We start from the raw sequence: 24,100 nt of genomic DNA on the forward strand, positions 1-24,100 counted from the left end.
AAAACACACAACACATAAATTATTAGAGACTATGAGTCAATGATCACTCTTGCTACACTAGAGTTATTTCTAGGCCAAACAACACAATTTCACATGTGCTTTTTAGACTAATAAAGCTCTGCTTTACTAAAATAAGGCACTTTAGATTTTACATGCATTCACACAACTTGTGAATCTTGTGTAGATAGGTGTAGTGGTTGTGAATGACAAGTAATTCAATTCATATTCAACTTTGAATATGGCAATATTCAATTGGATTCAAGGAGCTAGGAGTTTAGTGTACAAAATTACTACAAGTCTTAAACAAAACTTGTATTCTTTTTGCTTAACATTATATTCTTAGCATCACTTCTTTTTGTTTATTTTTGCATAATGTATGTGGTTATTGGGTATATAGCATATATTATATGTGTTTAGCTTTGATTCCAGGAAAATCTGCAACTTTGGCAAACTAAAAAATTGGTGCATTGTAGAGCGAGAAGAATAGGATCACTTCTTTTCTTTTCTTTCTTTAGCTTTTAAAATTTTTTTTATTTTACCAAATATATAACATTAAGTTAGACATGTGGTAATGAGCGCTAAAGTTGTAAAGATCAATAATATTATTACATTAATTTTATATTATTGAAAGTAATAATTACGATAAAGCTCCACATACAGTGGCTTCCCCGATTATTGCTAGCACAAAGGGAAGTTGTCCTCTTCCTGAAGAATCAGAGGATGATGTTGATGTTCCTACTGATTGTGAACTATATGTTGATGACGCCCCTCGACATTTGGTGGCCTTAGGTAATCTCATTCCTATCATATAATTTTTCTTTATATTTGCTTTATATTTTGTTTATTATCATCTATTTTTTGTCTTAAGTAAAATATATAATTTGGGAAAGACCATCCACCACCATACTATTAAAGATTATATGATGCGAGTGGTGGTTGTAAATGTTAAAGATTCTTCTGCTCGCGTTCCTGTACCCACTGAGGAGGTTGAAACAGTGGACAAGCTCTAGGGAATTTTATCATTTGGCCAGTCAGATTGGCTAAACCAATTTTAGTAAGTGTTGGTTTTCATATTTTATTTATTTATGTAAGTATTTGTTGAAATTGGACGGATATATTATTCTACTAATTTTATTTAAATTTAGGAGGGTTCTAAGAATGCAAACATTGTTACACCTCCACAACCACAATTGTCTCCTCTCCAACAACTCGGTGTAGCGGTAGTGACAATGGGGAATAAAACTATCCAGTTAGATATGCCTCATGAATTGACAGGCAAGACTAGTGCCACCCCTTTTTTGTATGTCATAAGGATATTTGTGAAATTATGATTGGTAATGATCTCATATCCGCAACAGTTCTACAAGTTTGGAATTTGTAAGTAAGCCTTCATTAACCATAAACATAGTTTAATATTGTATTCAATAATTTATTCTAACTTTATTTGTTGATATTGAAGGTATTTGCATCACCTATGCATCAAAAAGAAGAATGCTAATATTTATGGATTTCTTGACCTTATTATCATTCAGAGTGTAGGAAATAGATTGCAAGTGGTGCAAAAATACTTAACAGAGATATTTGGAAAAGCTGGCAAATAGGTGTATTTAGCACCTTACACTACAAGAAAATGTCTTATTAGTAACCAATTTTAGTGACTAAAAGTTGTTAGTTACTATAGTGACCAATTTAGATTTCAATTTACAAAATTAAAATTTATTGGTTACTAAAATAGTCACTAATATAAATAAAAAATTATAATTGGTCACTAAATTTGTTACTAATTAATTAGAGAGCAATTTAGTAACTAAGTTATTTTGGTAGCCAAAACTTAGGTAGCTAATTTTTACTGACCAGTTTTCTTTGGTAGCCAAAACTATGGTAGCTAATTTTAAAAACCAATTTAGTTACCAATTATAATTTTTTATTCATAATAGTAACTATTTTAGTAACCAATGATTTTTTTACTTTGTAAACTTGTATCAAATTAGTAATTATAGTAACTAACAACTTTTGGTCACTAAAATTGGTTACTAATAAAACATTTTCTTTTAGTGTTACTTGCATAAGTAAATACACAATTCTTGAATTATAGGTAACTAATTTAGAACTTATTTTTTTATTAATATTATTCCAACTTGTATGGAATTGGTTTAGTTTGGAATTGTTTGGTCTGGTGATATGAAAGTTATTTGCAGGTGAATTGAATGGAAAGGAAAATGGTAAAATAGAGAAAATCATAACAAAAAAGAAAATTGTCTTATTATGATGTAGTTTGCACTACCTATCACAGTAATTTGGACTTATTATGACGTATTTTGCATTACCTGTCATAGTAAGTTGGACTTACTATTATAGATTTTACAAAAAATTGTTATAGTAAGTTCATTAATTGTCCCAGCATCATCAACTTGTGCGGTGGTAAGTTATACTTATTATGATTGCTAATCGAACACCTATCACAGTAAGTCTGACTTACTATGACAGGTTTCTGCAGCGTGTGTGCATTTTCTATAACTCTTGGACCATTTTCCAGTAGTGACCAAATTTTTGAGTGAAATTGGTTTGATCCACTTGTTTCTATTGTTTTCACATGAGACCAAACAATGGGCTTGAGGTATTGGTTTGTAATACACAATTTTGTTATTTTTAACCACTTAGTAAATCCAAAATCATTTATTTCAATAAAAAAACATTTCAAAATTTGTTTAATACATTCTAACATTTTATTTCTATGAACTATTGACAATTTAAATTTATACTAAAAACCACAACGATGATTACAAATTTAGTAGTTGTATATTAAGGATGTATTGTTTGTTGAAGAAACCACTTCACTTAAAAGATAAGTTGGCGTCGCCCGGACTTGAACCGGAGACCTTCAGTGTGTTAGACTGACGTGATAACCAACTACACCACGACACTAGATGTTCAATGTTTTAACTTAATATTTACTGGCATTAAGGAATAAATAACTTATTCCAAAATAAAAGTTGGTTTCTAAAAGTAAACACTTATTAGAACTTATAATCATTTTCCTTTCTAAACCAATTTAAAGCATATGGTGTCATGGTGTAGTTGGTTATCAAGTCAGTCTAGCACACTAAATGATACAACCTATCTAGGAAAGAGTATAATCGTTTCTGAATTTGAATCCTCAAGAGGCAGGACATGAATAAACCAAAGAAGAACGCGAAATAAGATAGAGATGGAGGATGCCATAATCTAGCAGATTGGTAAGTCAAGTAAAGATTCGCCACAAAGATGTTAATCTTTGATAAGAATCAGAGTTCTAATCCAAGAACCAAGAAAATCCTCTCTCAAATAATGCAAATGCATATAATATGAATAAAAAAATGTCTACATTAGTTTTTGGTACCTCTATATATAGGCACATAAGTTTAAGAAAACTTGGAAATCCCACAAGAAGACCCGAGCCCAAAAACATAAAAATATAAACTAATTTATAAAAGAAAGCTCAAAGCCCAAAAACATATAAACATAACTAATTTCTAACAGAAAACCCAAAGTCCAAAATCATAAACTATTTTTTCTAAAAACTATCCTTCAAATGTGTTCCAAGTCATCGTCTTCATATCCTTTGAATTTCTGGTTGCTTGATCTCCCAATCTCTTGCTCCTTGCCCTTATCATATGTCCTTTGAATTGTAAATGTTCATCTGTAAGTTCTTCTTGTATGGAATCTATGGATAGTCCTCTATCATTCCTTCCTTCTTGAAGAGAATTTGTCCTCAAATTCATACTACTTGAAATTTAGGAGATATTCCTCTATCATACCCTCATTCTTAAAGAGAATTTGTCCTCAAATTTGTCTCACTTGAAGATTCCTTATCACTGAAGGTCTCCAATTTAAGTCCGGGTGACACCAAATTTAGTTCTGAGTTTGTGTTTTTCATTTCTTATTTAATCTAAACTAAACTCTCAAGATTTCATGTTCTACTTTTCTTTTTCTTCACATATAACACAATGCATGATGTAACTCTATAGTTCTTAGTCTTAAAAATGAAAAATGTTATATATATGTCTTGAAGAAGGATTTAGCTTTTTCAACAACAATAAATATTTTAAAGGATATATAATCTGTATTTTCACTTTTATTTCATATGTTGTTTACATTATCTATCTTCTTTTATGCACTTGATGTAGTTTCTTCAACAAAAAATAATCATCCTTCCAACGAAGAAAGACAGGCTTTACATCCAGTGAGACCATACTCAGAAAGAATTTCAAGACATTACGTATGTTGATTTAGAACCAAACCACGTTGAGATCTTGCAACTTCAATCCCAAAAAAAAAATTAATTCCCCAAGGTCCTTGATGTGAAACTGGTTATGAAGATATTGTTTGACACGACTTATCATGTAGAGACTATTACCCGTGATTACGATATCATTGACATAGACTAAATTGTAAGCATCATTGTTTGTACGAAGAAGAAATTATCAATTATGCTGTGAGTGAAACCAAAATTTAATAAGGCAGTGTTCATAAAGGACAAAACAAAGGACAAGACAAAGGAAGAAGATGAAGCAACGAGAATAATGGCCTTCTCTATAAATATTTTTGCGATTTTGAACCCTAGAAACACATTTAGACATCAGTTATTTCGAAAACCAAGGGGTCAAAGGCTTAACTACCTCAGTTATAATAAAATCTTAGGCCTAAAAGGGTGTGTCTAGTGGCAATTTTGAAATTTTGACCAGCTTTTCGGCCTCGATTATTAAAGACCCGAAGCATATACCCCCATTATGTCTTGGTTGTGGGGAAACCGAAGTCATTTCGCGTATTAAATAATTAAAAAAAGAGTGAAAAATTTGTAAATTTGAGGAACTTCTAGGCACTGGATTGTAAAAAGAAGCATATTAGCTTTTCTGCTTCGATTTCAGAAGAACCGAAGCCCAAACCTCTACATTCAAATTAAAAAATCCAAAATAATTGACAAATTTTGGAGACCTTAAGCTTCAGTTATTGCGGAACCAAAACAAAAAGACCTTTATGTTTCAGTTATTAGGACAACTAAAGCATAAAAGTTCGCTAAAATTGTAAAATTGCGACTGCATCTTAATATGTTTCGGTTCCACTCTAACTGAAACATATAGGGTGATTTAAAAGCCCAAATGTGCACTAGTGAATGGGAATCTCATCCTGGTAACATAAAGGCTTAACAACAACAAATCTCACTAAAATACATTTTGAATGGTTCTGATGACTATTTTAAGAATGAGATTTTAAATGTAACTCAACCTTAAAAATTATTTTGTAAGATAAAATTACCGCTACTTATATATATATTTATAATTCATTTTAGTTCCCAGTATGCCATAAACCTTCATAAACTAAACAATTATTCGGCGCATTATATAATGTCAAGGAATAAACTGATTAATATTAACATAAATACTTTCAATAATTTTTTATTTATCCTCAAGCTACTTTTAAATATTTTAAGTTAACAAGATTTTCTAACTAATAATGTCAATTCCATTATTAAATTGATAGTTTTACTAGTAATGTTAATATTCGTAAAATAATTTTTATTTTATTCAAACTATATCTTTACATCGTACACTCTACACAATTACATTAAATTAAACATGGTGAGTCTGATAAGGCATATCCAAAAGTTGGATAGTAAGTAACGTGAAGAATACATTGTATCAATGAGAAAAAAAAAACATAGCACGATCATTAGTTAGCTTTGAAACTAAATAAGAAAGAAATTAAAAGCATAACTTATATGATTTCCTCGGGCAGATGACAATTGTAATTATTTATTATGGGACTTTCCTTTGTTAATTTTGATCTTTCTTAATATATTTCTCTAATTATTTCTGTGAAATACATTTTAGAATGACATATATTAACTAGTGGAGGCATCTTATATAGAGAAATATGAATATTATTTGTTCTTGCCAGACTAATATGTATTAAGCCAACCCATGTGTTCACTTATATTTTATGTCTGGAATAAAGTAATTATCTTCCTTAATACATTCATAATATATAAACACCATCCATTTAATATCAAACATACATCATTCTCACAAACACATAATATTACGTGTGGCTTTCCTTTTTCTAATTTTAGGGCCTTTTTTTTATCGAGTTTTTGCTTTTAAAAGCCAACTTAATAGTACAATGTATTTTCAGGAATAAATTATTCATTTTTATTCAGAAATTGTTAACAGAAAATTTAAAGCATGAGCTGTCGTGGTGTAGTTGGTTATCACGTCAGTCTAACACACTAAAGGTCTCCGGTTCAAGTCTGGGCGACGCCAACTTTTGAATTTTCACTCTTTATGTTTCTTTTTCTTCATTTCTTACTCTGAACTAAACTTTGAAGATTTCATGTTCTACTAAACTAAATTTTCTATTTCATGTCCTACTTTTCTTTTTCCTCACATAGTTACAGAAACTTCAAGTGCAACCAATAATTTAGATTTAATACAGTTAGAAAATTTGCTAAATTCTTACAAAAAAATAATAAATATAAATATGCATGATGTTTTAAAGTGTCAAATTTCTTAATTCTACATCCTTAATTGGGTAAAATTCCCTAGTTCTACTGGTACTGAACCACCAATTTGATCAAAAGCAAAGAAGAAAAAGTATCAAAATCTTCAAAAGTAGTATAAGAGGTTGTTGAAAAGAGAGATTTTTGAGAAAGGATGAGTATAGTTTGTTTGTTGAAGAAACTATATCAGCTGCATAAAAGAACACAGACCATGTAAACAACATGTCAATAAAACTCAAAATTCAGAACCTAAATCCTTCAAGTCACACTTTTCAGTTTTAAGACTGAGAACTGCAGAGTTAGATCACGCAGTGTCTTAAAACAAAACTTGAACATCAAATGTTAAAACATTACTTTTAGAATAACACTCAAATGAAGAAAAACAAAATTCATGGCGTCGCCCGGACTTGAACCGGAGACCTTCAGTGTGTTAGACTGACGTGATAACCAACTACACCACGACACCACATGCCTGAGATTTTCACTTAATATATTCTCCCATAAAACAGTGAATAATTTATTCCCGAAAGTATATTGTACTATTAAGTTGGCTTTTAAAAGCAAAAACTCGATAAAAAAAGTCCCTAAAATTAGAAAAATGTCAGCTACACTTCAGCCGATATGTAATTGTGAGAGTTATGTATGTTTGATGTTAAATGAGATTGTGTATATAAATCATGAATGTACTGAAACAAGTCTATTACTTGAGAACTATGAAAATTTAGTTACTTGAAGCTTTTTTTTTTTTTGGAACAAATAATGCTAATGTTTGAGTGTTGGTGTAGTTATAACATCATGAAAATCATATGACTTTATTAAATGACTTTTTCTGAGTATTTCCAAAGATAAAGTTGATAATTTTATTCACGTGACAATCTTTAAAACTCGTTTCAATGTGTAAGATGAATGATTATGAGTAAGAATATTTTTCGTTCACCATAAATTATCTTATTTTTCATGTTTCAGTTATCTTTCTCATCATAGGAAAAATAACATTGAGTTTAAATACTGGTTCACCATCTTGTTCTTAAAGGGCGTCGCATTCACGACTTTATCTTGAAATAATACTTTGGAGGGTGAAAGGATGAAAGAGTGTTTAAACTGCATTTGACCTCGATTCCTAAGTAATGTGAAGCTTATTGGGTGTACCAAAACAAGTCCCCAATCGAGGACAAAGGGAGTTGCCAGTCCCCACGATGGACGCTAATGTTCCAATTCGACTTAAGTTCGTATGACAGTATCATTAGAAACAACCACCGTGTTTCCCGAGGTATTGTTCGCTTTGGAAGGTGGAGCTTCGTCACAGTTTTGTCCTTAAAAGACGCCTCAGGAGGTGGAAGGAATATTTAAACTGCACTTGACTTCGACTCCTAAGAAATGTGAGACATATTGGATGTACCGGAACAATACCCATTTACATGTAACTTGAAAGTGTGATGCTGATACCCATCAATCACTTTCATTTAGGAATCATTAGAATTAGAGCTGTCAAAATGGGTTGGAACCCACGAGCCAACCTGGCTCACCACGGGTTTAGGCCGGGTTGGGTTGAAATTTTTTTACAAATTTCAATACGGATTGATTTTTGACCCAGCTCATTTAGAACCCGGCTCATTCAGGTTGAACCCGTGGTGAGCCGGGTTGGCTCACCAACTCGCAGATAAAAGGGTTACACAAATGTTTTTTATTTTTTTTATTAAGTTGAACTTTACATTTGGGTCATGTTAAGTTCTTTTTATATCCAACACATTAATAATTTGTATTTTTTTTATTTTGGTTTGTATTTGGACTGTATTAAAGTTTATTTAGATTTTAATTAGAATTGCAATTTAGTTTTGACTGAAAAAAAATAAAAAAATAATATTTTTTAATTAAGTGAACCCATGAGCCAACCCGTTTAACCCGTCAATCCATGGTGGGTCGGGCTGGGTTCGAATTTTTTAGCTCGCTAAAAAATGAGTCGGGTTGAGTTAGCTCACTAAATCATCAATCTTTGGTGAGTGAAGCCGGATCAAGCTGTATTACCCGTTTTGACAACTCTAGTTAGAATATATGATTAAACCTTTACAAAAGGATCTTTCTTTTCATTTTCTTAACTAGTATCATCACATCTTTCATATTGCATTATGATATCCCTCAAAGTGAATACTTGTACAAATATTTATAATCTTTATGCAAACATTACGATAATTTCATATCGCATAATTTTCTATTTATATTTGGTCAATTTGGTTGAACAAATTCCAAAATTTAACTCCATTTTCATACTTTTTAGCGACACAACTTACGTTTATCCAATTGTGGTCCATTTTCCAATTTATTGAATACAAGAACTCTATAGCATGCATGCACATCTCACTATTTTATGAAGGATGACATCTTATCTCATTAGAAAAGTCATTCGATAAGTCTCATTTTTCATTTTCATAAAATTTTAGCAACATATCACTTTGATCTCCAAGTAGATAACATGAAAATGATCAAATTAAATCTACCACAATCATATATGTTCACAAAGAACAAAACGAAATCCACATATTAAAATTTCAATACAACTTAACGAGAGACTTAAGGTTCAGGGTTTAAACCCTAAGGTTGTATTTTATATAATTTTATTATATAAAATTTTATTCTTCATTTTATTATTATCATGAATTAACATTAATCACTAAATTATATTATTTGTAAATCTCAATTATATTGCACAATTGTTATTAATTTATGGATAATACATATTGAGTTTTTAATGAATAGTCTGTGATGAATTTAAATATTCAGTAACTTGTTGAGAGGTCCCTAGTCTCTGATAAAAAGGATATAAAATTGATACTCATTAATCAATTTTTATTATGACGTAAAACTATACTCAGATACACGATATATTTTAGAATAACCGTACCAAAAAAAGAACAAGTATGCTCTCAACACAGTTATAGAAAGAAGGATCCTTCACTGATTTCATGTGCTCTACAAGTGCTAATATTTCACCTACTCTCTCAATAACTAAGTACGCTCTCCTGTCCAGTATTTTAGTATTGAGAACTTGTATTTTAGTATTGAGAATTATTCTATTAATTTAGGGTTTATTTTTTATGATTAATCTTTACTATTCATAATCTAACACTTAATGCATTGTGTACCTATTAATCAAGTAAAGAAAAATGAATGTTTAAATTATAAGATTCATTAAAATAATAAATACTACATTAATCATTATATTACATCTCAAATATAAAGCCAAGATTAATAAATTTATAACTTTAATATAAAAAAGTTACGATTCTTTATATATATATATATATATATATATATATATATATATATATATATATATATATTAATATGAAATATTTTATTTTTTCATAAAAATTTAATATATTATGCTCTATTTCTCTTGACAAAAATTTGCAATAAGAAATATGTTAAACAATTACATTCATCGTATAACAAACCTTTTATTTAAGTCTCAATTAATTTCAACTAAAATAAAGATTAAATATGTGAAGAACATTGTCACCGGTATCACCATTTTTATATCCATTATTTTTTCTATGAATTTTAAACATTTCATACAAGTCAATAATATTAGTCACACTAGTACAAAAAATGCTTATAATATTATTACTTCCACGTCACGTCGCATGATCCAAAATTTAACGCTAAGAATGCGCAATTATATTTTTGTAAATATTTTTTCAAATTAACGTCGGATCCCTTACAATAGATGTCAATTTCGAATTTGACGTCGATCCTGTGACCAACAAATATTAAAAAATGTTGACTACCCTAGGTCCAACATTTTTTAACGTCTATTGGCCATAGGACCGAAATCAAATTAGAAACTAACATCTATTGTGAGGGATTTGACATTTAAAATTTCAGAAACAACATCAATGATCTCACATTTCTCTTTTTCGTTTGTACAAAACCTTCCACCAAAGTGCAGTGACAACGCAAAACCCATAGGAGCAAGTTCTTCAACCCATTTCACTCAATCTTGCTGGGATGGTGCTCGTTTGGGCTCAAACTTTCATTCTCTCCTATTGCATTTCAATTAAGGTTAATGCTAATCATTGTTGTGTGCCCTAAAGGTTATGTTTTGTATTTTTAGGTTAACCAAAATTTTGTAAAAGTAACTAAAAATAGCTAGAAAATGATTTTTTGACTCAATAATTTTTTTTGTGGTAATTTCTATTAGGTTTTATTAAACTCTAATGAAACGTTGTGTTGGTATCGCGTAGCGAAATGACTAAACAGTGGTAAAAAATGAAGAAGGGGGATGAATTGGATTTTTATAAAACTTAACAGATTTAAAAAATTTTCTAAAAATTTTACTAATTAACTTATAGTCACAGTTACTTTAAATGCAAATGCAGAAAACTAAAGAGTTTAGGGAAGAAGATAAGCACTGATATTTATACTGGTTCGGATCAAAAGACCATGCGTCCAGTTGTTAATCTCTTAAACAAAGAGATTAACTCAATCACTATAATAATCAGAGTACAAACATATTATAAAAGAGTAAAGAATTAGAAAACACCTCTCTTGAATCACACAAGAGATCAAGACACCTCCCTTGAAATCCACAAGGGATGAAAACACCTTCCTTGAATCACACAAGGAATGAACAAAAACTTTCCCTGAGTCACACATGTCAGGTTTTACAGAGGGGGTTTCATTGGGGAGAACAACACCAATGAGATATGAGCCTAACCACAAAAGACACTGACACCACTCTCAACCCAAAACCTTAAGGCAATGGGTTTTGATTCTTATATAGTGCTCTACTTTCTCATTTCTGGTCAATGTGGGACTTAGACAGCGGCTGCCCTTTTTTGTACCGTCGTTCTTCTTAACGGGACACGCTTATCTAAAACCCTTACCTGGGACCTTTGCCAGGAAGACTTTCGATACTAGGACCATACTGCACTCGTCTGAGTCGATATTAACCATTGCTCTGATACCACTTGTTAGGTTTATAAGGAGAGGGTTTCACTGGGGAGAACAACACCAATGAGATCTGAGCCTAACCACATAAGACACTGACACCACTCTCAACCCAAAACCTTAAGGCAATGGGTTTATGGGTCTTGATTCTTATATAGTGCTCTACTTTCTCATTTCTGGTCAATGTGGGACTTAAACTCACACTTGGATTCTTAACAACACAGAGGATGACCAGCTTTTCTAGGAACACCACAACACTCAATCTTCTAAGAACTCACTTAAAAAAATTATCATTCACTCACACTAGGCTTTTCAAAGCTATTTTTAAGAATCTCACAGAGCACCACTTTGTAGTCACAACACAAGAACTCTGAATCTTAAAAAGGTACTTTTGAAGTTGGAAATTGAGTTCTATTTAAAGAGGTTTTCTAAAGCTAAGTTAGAAATGAAGAGTTGAGCTGAAATTGTCAAGGATAATCGATTACCACTTAAGATAATTGATTAATCTAGTGGTTTTCGAAAATAAAGTTTTGCAGTGGTAATCAATTACCCAAAATGGCAATCGATTATCTCATGTACATTTTTGAACAAATAATTTTGTAATTGCCAATGATAATCGATTATTTTGAGTCGTTTTGCAAGAGCTAAGTTATAACTGCCTGTGATAATCGATTATCATTCGTGGTAATTGATTATCTTAAGTGCATTTTTGAAAAATAAAAGTTTTAAGTTGGTAATCGATTATCGTAAGTTGGTAATCGATTACCACACTGATTTTTGTGAAAATTTAGTTTTTCTCAGAGGAGTTGTGAGTTGGCTATTTTCTAACAATCTTACAACTAACTAGAGAAAGTTAAGTCTATTACAATAAGAACTTTAAATTTAAAATGTATTATCTTCAAGTATTTTCTTCAATATATTTATCATCATCAAAATATTTTTAATCAATCTTCTTCTTTTGTCAACACGTTGGGCTCTGAAATATCGGTCACGGATTCATAGTTGTGAAGATTTGGTGGTGAAAAACTTCAAATGGTCATAAGCTTTGCTAAGAACCTTAGATGTAGATGTTCCAAAAATGAAAGTTATTGAAAATGTGGTGATGAAAGCTGTAAAGGGAATATTGGTTATGAAATTTTTAAAAATTCATCGTTTAAGGTATGCTTTTTTATTTTCTTAGTATTTTTCACCATTTTTATATATTTTACACTTTTATTTTAGATACACATTCTACTAAAATTCTAGAAATTTTTGTGATGTATTTTTATATCGTATATTGATTTTTCATTGTTTCATTGGAGGAAAATATTTGCGAAAAATTTAAACTAAAAAAACCCACAAATTGATACGTTAATTGATGTCTGTTGTTTCTGCAACTAGGGATGTCAAAAAAATTCATACATGCGGGAATCTGAGAATAAAACTCGCAACAGGTAGAAAATGAATATTGTAAATAGATATCTGTGGGTAATGGGTATGGTATTTTTTATACTTGTATGTTAACGGGGCGGGTACAGGTATCATAATATCTGTACCTATGGATACTCGTACCAACTATACTCTAATTTTAATTAAAAAAAATAAAAGACATGATTAAAACATTAACACATTGATTTTGAATGGGTTATTTTTTATCAATTGGTTTTAAAAAATCTTCATTTCTTTATTAATTGTCATTCAACACTATTAAATGGGTTATTTGCACTTTGTTTGAAATTTATGAATATTATACATTGTATTTTTATTTGAATTTATCGTTAAAATATATTGTTAAATATTAAATTTCTTTTTTGTAAATATTCGCAAGTACTCGTGGATAATAAAAAAATATGTGGGTACTTGCATAACGGATACCCACACAGATATGAATACGGGTAAGGGACGAATATTTATCCAACAGATAAGGTACGAATAAGACAGTACATATACCATACTCATCTTGTTGACATCCTTGTCTACAACAAACATCAATCAACGTCTGTTATAAATGCAATTGACAAAAGACGTCAATTTAACGTCTCTTGCTATGACATCAAATCTTTAGTCAAATGTCAGAAACCTAAAATAACATATTTTAAAGTTATATATATATATATATATATATATATATATATATATATATATATATATTTATTTATTAGTGCCACTAACTATAAGAATATGCGATACCAACTTTATTTATTTATGTTCATGCTAAACTTCGTTGTTACAATTTATGTTGTCTTTGTAATATATTATAATATGCAAAGTTTACGTTAATTATTTTTAACTAATCTCAAAATCTTGTGTACTAATGATTTGAGTTTAGAATAGACATCATGTCCACTAATTTTTACTATATTACGACAAAAAATTACTTTAGACAATACTAAACAAGATCATGGGTATAAAAATGTTGTCTAAACATAATAAAGGTAACATTTATTTAGACGTGACTTAAAAAACTATCTTAAACAACATTGATATAAATGTTTCTTGTAAAAAGTGTAGGCTAATCCAAAAAAAAATGTAGTCTAAAATACAATAAAAATTAAAGTTTTTATATTAGAAACTAGTAGGAGACCCGTGCATACGCACGGGTCGTGTCTTTTATTTTTTATGTTTTGTAATTTTTAAAACAGAAATTTTATTATTATTATTATATAAATCAATTATTTAAATGATTATTATTATTGGTTTAATTGCATATAATGATTAATTTTATTATTTAAATACGTTATCAATTTAATTAATTATAAAATTTATAATAATGGTATTAATAATAATAATAATAATAAATAATATTATCATTAAATTAGACTAAATTGCATATATATAGATATATTATGTAATATGATTCCGTATAAATTAAATACAATATTGAATTGATTTAAATATTTTGAACAGAACCATATGTATATATAAATACTTGTATGTTATATTGAAATGAAATGTATATGCACGAATCGTTATTAAAGTAAAATGTAGACATATGGTGTTATATGGTCCCGTATAAAATATACACCATGAAATTGATGTTCAAAATTTTAAATATAAACACATGTAGATATAAATAAAAACATGTATATTATACTAAAATAAAATGCATATGGGTCATTATTAAAGTCAAATATAGACATATTATGTAATATGGTCCCTATAAATTAAATACAACATAAAATTGATGTTAAAATTTATGTGTAGAAACACATGTACATATAAACACTTCAATGTTATATCAAATTGAAATGTGTATGTATGAGTCTTTATTAAAGTAAAATGTAGGCATATGGTGTAATACAGCCCCGTATAATATATATATATATATATATATATATATATATATATATATATATATATATATATATATATATATATATATATATATATATATATATATATATATAACATGAAATTGATGTCAAAATTATTAAATAGAAATACATGTAGATATAAACACATATGTATATTATATTAAAATGATATGTGTATCTAGGGACGTCGTTGTTAGAGTAAAATGTAGACATATTGTGTAATATTGTCCCGTATAAAATAATACAACATGAAATTGATGTTAAATTTTTTAAATAAAACCACATGTACATATAAATACATGTATACTACATTAAAATAAAATGTGTATCGACGCATATGGTTAAAGAAAAATGTAAGCATATTGTATAATATGATCCCGTATAAAATAAATACAACATGAAATTGGTATTAAAATTTTTAAATAGAAACACATGTAGATATAACCACATGTATATTAGATTAAAATGAAATACGTATGTACATGGTTTTTGATTTTTTTGTAATTTTTAAAATAGATTTTTTTTGTTATTATATATATATATATATATATATATATATATATATAACATGAAATAGATGTCAAAATTATTAAATAGAAATACATGTAGATATAAACACATATGTATATTATATTAAAATGATATGTGTATCCATCGTTGTTAGAGTAAAATGTAGACATATTGTGTAATATTGTCCCGTATAAAATAATACAACATGAAATTGATGTTAAATTTTTTAAATAAAACCACATGTAGATATAAATACTACATTAAAATAAAATGTGTATCGACGCATATGGTTAAAGTAAAATGTAAACATATTGTATAATATGGTTCCGTATAAAATAAATACAACATGAAATTGGTATTAAAAATTTTAAATAGAAACACATGTAGATATAACCACATGTATATTAGATTAAAATGAAATACGTATGTACATGTCGTGGTTTTTGATTTTTTTGTAATTTTTAAAATAGATTTTTTTGTTATTATATATATATATATATATATATATCTAAATAAAATATTAATTTAATTGTTTATTTTTATTAATTTAATTATGTACGATAATTAACTTATTATTTTATTATAAGATTATTTGATAATTATAATAAATTTATTTTAGTTAAATTAATTAAAAGAAATAGTTGTAATAACAGTATTAAATAATAAATATATAAATATGTTATTAATATTGGTGCATATTATACTGCATTTTTTAATTAATAAAAATTTTAATTATAATATTATATTTTACTATTATATAATTAATGTAATTTTTGATATATTAATAATAGTAGATTATACTAATATTATTATTAATAATAATTAGATTAAAAAATAATAGTTAGATATGGATTTGTTTGTTTTAAATTATGAAATTGATACTAATTGATAAATAATGTATAGTAAAATAATATTGTTACATGATTAAAATTTATAATTATAAGTTTAAGTTATATATTATATTAAAATGAAAAGTACAAGTACACGTGGTCGTGGTTTAAGTAGAATGTAAGTATATTGTGTAATATGGTCTCTACAAAATAAATATAACATGAAATTGATGTTAAATTTTTAAATTTTTTATATAAATAAACATGTAGATATATTTACATATATATTATATTTAAATGAGATGTGTATGCACAGTAAAATGTAGACATTTTGTATAATATGGTCCCGTATAAATTAAATACAACATGAGATTGATGTTACAATTTTTAAATAGAGACACATGTAGATATAAATACTTGTATGCTATACTAAAATGAAATGCAAATGGTCGTTATAAAGTAAAACGAATGCATATGGTGTAATAAGATCCCGTACAAATATATACAACATGAGATTGATGTTAAAATTTTTAAATAAAAATACACGTAGATATAAACATATGTATATTATATTAAAATAAAATACGTATCTACATGTCATTATTAAAGTAAAATGCGTGTATATTGTGTAATATGGTCTCGTATAAAATAAATACAACATGAAATTGATGTTAAAATTTGTAAATAGAAAAACATGTAGATATAAACACATGTATATTATATTAAAATAAAATGTATATGCACGAATCATTTCTAAAGTAAAATATAGATATATTATGTACTATGGTACCGTATAAAATGAATACAACATTAAATTGACGTTAACATTTTTAAATAAAAACACATTATATTACATTAAAATAAAAACCCTAGACATACTGTGCAATATGGTTCTGTATAAAATAAAGGGTTAAATATGTTTTTGGTCCCTCAAGTTTGAGCGAAATTTGGGTTTAGTCCCTCATCAAAACTTTTGACCAATTTAGTCCTTCATCTTCCAAAATGCGTGAATTTAGTCCTTTTAACCAAATTTTGTTAAGTTTATTTGACATTTCAAGCGCATTTCATGATAGTATTTAAATTATTTATACTGTTTGACACATTTTTGTTTGACACATTTTTGCTTCAATGTTAATTTAAATACTATCATGAAATGCGCTCGAAACTATAGATAAACTTAACAAAATTTGGTTAAAAGGACTAAATTCACGCATTTTGAAAAATGAAAGACTAAATTGGTCAAAAGTTTTGATGAGGGACTAATTCCAAATTTCGCTGAAACTTGAGGGACCAAAAACATATTTAACCCTAAAATAAATACAATATAAAATTGATGTTAAAATTTTTAAATAGAAACACTTATAGATATATAATAATAATAATAATAATAATAATAATATAAATACTTAATAATTAATAATTATAATGATAATATTAATAATACGCGCGGATGGTTGCTGTTTTTTTTTATTTTTTTTATATTTCAAAAATAAATAATATTGTTATTATATTTAAATTGGCAATTTTTTGGAATAATTATATTTAAATGGTTTAATTATTTAGTGTATGAGATTAATAGCTATCAAGCTAAATCAAAATTTTGAACCGTAAGTCGTCTAGATTAGGTAACTAAATATGACTACAAACAATTTGAATATAAAGTAATTGAAATAAAGCAAGTCAAATTCCACAAAATATATGACTTACCATCACCATCCAACAACAACATTAACACACGTCCACATAAATATTAGCATAGGAGAAAAAATGAAAGAGAACCGCACACTCAATTTTATTCGTAGCTGACATTGATTTTCATCACAACGTGTTCCAAACATTGATTTTAAAATTAATAATATAATTGTTAACTGTAAATGTATAAATTTAAAAGATTTAAAAAATTAAAGGATAAAAAATAATTTATTGAGTTAGAAAAAAGTAAAAATAATTAATGAAATTAACTGTTCAATTAATGATTTTTTTAAATAAATCATATAATTATTGATCGTATAAATCAAATTCCAATCTGTATATCTATGAGCCCAAATCATTACTAAATTGAATTTTTATCAATAAAGATATTTTCTTTATAAGTCTCCTCATAAGAATAATATTTAAAGGAACATTATTTTATATATTTATCTATATCATTTTAAGAATAACCATTTTATTTTTTGAAATATAGATAGTAAAATTACACTAACATAAATATAATTTAATAATATAAACGTAAATTTAAATTTAGTAACTAAATGTATCAATTTAAAATGATGATTATAATATGAACTTATGATGGTGTATCTTTTAGATTATAAATATATTATATTATAAGTTATTTAGGTATTTCGCTAAACAGATAGATTGTTTATTTTATAATTACTTGTTAAGTTGTTAAAAAGTTAATCAAATGCTTGTACATAATTGGTGTTAGAAATTAACAAATATATGAAAGAAATACAAATTTTGGTTCTAAAATAATTGAAATGGAAGAATGGTTTATGAATCTTAATTGACATAAACTAATCATGTGTTCTGCCACTAATATTGTAATCATTATTACAATAAAATAAGATCTCATAGGATCTTAACAAATCTTGCCATTAATTATCATTCCAAAGTTTTAGCATAAGTTATATCTTGCAAACATTGAAAAAGTCAATTATCAGCACCACAATATTTACATACAACGTTTTTAATGTTATAAAATTTCTAACAAAAAAATAGAACATTCATTTTAATGCTAAAGATACGTATTTTCTTAGTACAATTCAGAATTCAGTGTTAAAATGATATACACAGAGATAATTATAGCTAATACATTACAATTCAAAGAAGGATAATTGAAATATCCCAAGTTTATGAGATACAGTGAACCAAAGTTAATTGCAAAACAACAAAACAGAATCAGTGATAAGACTCTAGACTTTGTCTTGCAGCATCTCAATGTAGGTGATAGCATCTATAATAATTGTTCCTCTATTCATCTAAAACAAAATTTAGAATCTTTAATGAGATTATATCCCAGCAATTTGGAAATCAAACAATGAAATCGAATATCGAATGAACTCTTAAACAAAGATGCAAGAGTCAAGAAAATAAGGACTTAGATAATTGCATTTGTGATGACAGGGAATCATACCTCTATAGTTTACTCTAACAGTCATGTTGGTATGCTCCCTACAATGGTAGAAAACAGAACAATTACATAAATATTTAGATTAAATACCATAAACACAAAATCAACCAATGATTTAAGTTAGAAAAGCTTGGAAGTAAATAATATTTATCTAAATCCAGCTTAAGAAAATTCATCTGATTAAACTTTATACACTATCAACGAAGTTCATGCAGAACTTCACAAACATCTATATGTCTAACCTGTTTAGTTAGAACTACATTATGAATTTGGTCCTTTGTATCATACGCCAGTACCAATGTATCATTATCTTTGTTAACAGGCAGCCTAACATTGTGTTATTACATTAACAACAATAACAACAATTTTGTCTCAAAGATCACAAAATATTTTTCACTTCTATTATCAACATTAACATAAAAGTCATAGTTAACCTTCTATCACCAGTGGACGTTGTAATTGCCATTGTTAATGAAGAATACTATTACTTTCATCTTTATACCCATTACAGATTCTTGAGTTGCCTATCCTATCATTATTGTATAGATTTAAGTTTGAGAAGCAAAAAGAATAGTCAATAGAATTTGAAATTATAAGATAGAAATATGAAGAAGATAAATTGGAAATAACTGTCATAAAAAAATAATGTTGAAAATGCAAGACATACCACCACAACAATTCATGCTCGTCAGAGACATTTTTTAGAGCACCTGATTTTGAATCTTCAACTCAAGTGACTTGTTGCCTTTTTCTGTTACATCAAATGCAACATTTGGGTTTGCAATTGAATTAACTAAAGAAACACACTCCTCCTGCAATTGAGTTAAAAACGGAGCATGCAAGATCAACACCATCCATGCTAATAGCTTGAATCAAATAGTTTTTGATTCAACATCAAAACCAAAGCTCTCATATTATGTAATTTAGAAGAAAGTAATATTTGTTATGCCTGATTGGTCAGAAATATGTGTTTTAATAGGCAAAGATGGCTAGAATAAATACTAATGATCCTAATTACAAAATATAAATAAGGAAAAGATGCAAATCTACTAAAACATATTTATGGTTGTTGAGTAGTTTATTTTTTTTCCCTTGAAGATGGATAGAAATTCTCAACACATAAAATTCAGATATAGGGTACCCATACTAATTTTCCACATAATACTAATGTGTTCCTTTCTGTAGTCCCCTCGGAAGGTCATCTTAATGTATTCAGATTCTTCTCCAAGCTTCACATATGCCCTATACTTGTCGTACACCCAAGCAACTACAATAACCAAAATTATGACGAACTCGTTAAAACCAAAAGATAAAGTTTAAACAACACACCCCGATTGAATTAAAATAAAATCATGTCAAAATAAAATATAAAAAAGGAGTAAGAAGTACACTAAAACAAAACACGGCAAAAAAAAAAATCAAAATTTCCTAATTTTTTAATTTCAAACAAATATTGTCTTTCTTCTACAAATTTACCTCATCTGGACAATTCCAACATTGACCACCTTTTGGATCTTATTCATCATCATAGGATTCTTCGTATATTCCTGTGCAGCCTTGGGATTTTCCTTGAAATCAACCAACACCTGCATAGACATTACAAATCTAATTCTGTTAAGCATGTTTGATTCTTCAATCCACAACCATAAACATCAAAGAAGCAACTAAACACACAACACTGAGATTAAAAACGAAAAATAGTAAATATGTCTTCTAAAATCAAAAGGTTTAACCTTTTCTTCAATCCACAATGATAGGTATACGAAACAGAATAGAAGAAGACCATGAAGAAGAAGAAAGAAAACTCAAGCTATTGACTTTCAACAACTACTAAAATGTACTAATCCACGGTACACCATCTTCAACACAAAAATCCTCAAAAAAAATTAAAGCTTTCGTGAAGAAAAAGTAAGAGCAAATCTGAAAATGTCTTTCAAAAAGTAAGAAAAAAAAATCCAAGAAGGAGAACTAACCTTGAGGCCGAAAGGTTTTGTTCTGGTTCTATAAAATTGCCTTCTGTCATTGTACCCATCCATTCTAAAAATTTCAAACAAACAATGAGCCTAATTGCAAACAATAACATGTGAAGAAGGACATAAAAGATGAAATTGCAATAACTTGATTTTGTTATGATGCAGCAACAAACTTCGATCCATTTAGCCATTTGGGTCTGAAATCCTCTAGTCTACAAAAGCAAGAAACGATTTCAGCAACAAACCAAAGCTTTTTACGAAAAAAAAAATTAGCAAACCCCTAAGTATCGAACAAAAACATAAAAATATACCCAACTAACCCGATTGGAAATGAATAAAAAAAATCCAACAAATATATCCTTTAATGCTTTCTGCAGACCCAAAAGAAAGTCGACTCAAAATCTAAGAACGGCGGCAAGGATGTTTAGATATATTTCACCAAATAAAAAGCAAAAGAATACCATTTGATGAAGGAGACCTACAGAGACGAAATAGAAACAAAGTTCGGTTAAAACAAAAGTAAATAGAAATTAACAATGTCTAACGTTTGATCCATTGTTAAGATGAAGAAGGATAAGTTTTGAGAAGAAGTAAAAATACCTTTTATGAAGACCGAGAAGGAGAATTCGAAAACAAAGTTGAGTTATTATAACTTACCTTCATCTCGATATGGCGACACAAACAGGAGACAAAAAAGAAAAAGAAGGAGACAACCTTGAGGTTGGAGGGTTTTTTTCTAGATCTGTCAACTTTTGTAGAAGAAGATTGAAAATAGTTTTTTTTTTCTTGGAGAAGAAGAAGAAGAATAGTAACTGCAGCCAACACGTCAATCAACATTCAATCAATATCAATATTTTAATAAAATATTAAATGTGGAATCATTCAAAAAATTGTCAGCCATTAAGGAGGGAAGAAGCGGGAAAGCTTAAACATCGAAAAGACGAAAAAACCCTCCATTTGGGACACGTGTCAACGAATTGGAATGGCCAGTTTAGTAACTTCATTATACTAACCTTTTCTTAGATATATAGTAGATATTCCCTATGTCCTTTTTTATTGAAAATGCAAAACTTAGTTCCAAAAACGCAAAAATTTGAATTTCTTCCCTCCTTTTGATTTTAGACGGAAAACGCCAAGAATTCACAGTGTTAAAATGTGAAGTTTTGAAAAACATGTATGTTAAAATTATTGCCTTTTATAAAGATTTTATAAAGATTTTAAACAACGATTTTAAAATTGTTACCGTACTGAAAACCGTGACTTATTATCTACAGCAACGCTCACCTAGACTAGGTCTAAAAAATTGTTGTCTAAACTTTAACCTACAACTTTTGTGATTTAACTCACAATTTTGTGTTGTTGTTTAAAGTAATTTTTGTTGTAGTACTATATTTCGGTTAGGGGACTCAAAATATGTTAAATTGTTTTATAATTTTATAATTTATCTACATTTAGGAACATGAACTCTGTCTATGAAATAAAATCGAGGGTTTTATGTCAACTCTTACTGTTGAGTCCTTCGGTGACAAACTTTGGATATGCATAAAATTCTCACACTTAATAGAAGTTATAAACATCTTCCTTCCTAAACCAATTTAAACAAATTTTTAAGATAACATCAAAGTTTCAAACCTTAAAAACAATATATCAAATGTAATAATTAATTTTTACAATGTTATCTAAAAATACTTAAGGTTAAACATTAACTTAATTTGTTGAGATAATGAAGAATGGTAATATTCTTTAATCCTTAACTAAAAGAGGTGTTCGTGTTTCAATACATTCACAAGATTTAAGATATAGATTTATACACACCATCATATTTTAAATCGAACATACAGCAGAATCACATATGTTATTAGGTGTGGCTGACATTTTTTAGTTTTAGGGACTTTTTTATTAAGTTTTTACTTTTAGAAACCAACTTTTGTTAGTACACTACAATTTTTTGAATTAATTATTATTTTGTATGTGAAGAAATATTGACTGAAAATTTTCATAGTTGTGGTGTAGTTGGTTATCACGTCAGTCTTACCGCAGCCAATCATTTAAATTTAATATGGATTGAAAGGCTCAGAACATTTACTAAATTCTTACAAAAAATAATAAATATAAATATGCATGATGTTTTAAATTTTAATAATTCATATAAAACCCCGCATGATATAACTTTATAGATCTTAATCTTAATAATGAAAACTGTCCCTTTTATTCACATGTTGTTTAGATGCTCTTTCTTCTTTTATGCAGCTCATGTAGTTTCTTCAAACAATACTCATCCTTACTCCAAATGTGTTTTCTGAATAACTCAATTCAAGGACTAATGTTTGCATTCTATGGACTTCAATCTTATAAACAAGGTTGCATATCTGTCCAATGTTAGATTCTAAATAAATTATGTTTTCTTCTCTAAATTTTGTGTTTTAATTTGTTCCTAAAAATTAAAAAAGTTTCAACTTGTTCTCTTACTATAAGCATGTCCTTTTACCGATGATCAATATAACATCCCAATTTTTGCAGCATAAAACTAATAAAATAGGAAGTTTCACCTTAATGTTCAAAACAGATGAACCAATGTATAAAATATATTAATACAATATTATAATTGATAGGACTATAAATATATTAATTATACAAACCAAACATTTCTAGTTCTAAACAAGACTAACCACTTACAATAGCGTCCCACTGAGACCTTCCACCAACCTAATAGATTCTCCTCATCCTCCAGAGGTGCCTCTCACCACATACTTCATTCCTCTCTACTTGATAATTTGAATGGTTATTAGAGTATCAAGATAATTGTCAAGACAATCCCTACACCAATGCATACACTACTACAACCATTGCTAATCCTCCTCAGATTAGCATAAACC

General features: G+C 28.1%; 2 non-coding genes across 2 annotated transcripts; both read right to left on the minus strand.

The window, feature by feature from the left end:
* Window positions 1–2,851: 2,851 nt before the first annotated feature.
* TRNAV-AAC (transfer RNA valine (anticodon AAC)) lies at window positions 2,852–2,925 on the minus strand. Its single transcript has one exon. It is a non-coding gene; the product is annotated as a tRNA-Val (tRNA).
* A 4,002-nt stretch (window positions 2,926–6,927) lies between these two features.
* TRNAV-AAC (transfer RNA valine (anticodon AAC)) lies at window positions 6,928–7,001 on the minus strand. The gene has a single exon. It is a non-coding gene; the product is annotated as a tRNA-Val (tRNA).
* Between the last annotated feature and the right edge of the window lie 17,099 nt (window positions 7,002–24,100).

Source organism: Vigna unguiculata, chromosome 10 (genome assembly GCF_037176805.1).
Source record: "Vigna unguiculata cultivar grain cowpea cultivar isolate G323 ecotype 2 chromosome 10, ASM3717680v1, whole genome shotgun sequence".
Taxonomy (NCBI): Eukaryota; Viridiplantae; Streptophyta; class Magnoliopsida; order Fabales; family Fabaceae; genus Vigna; species Vigna unguiculata.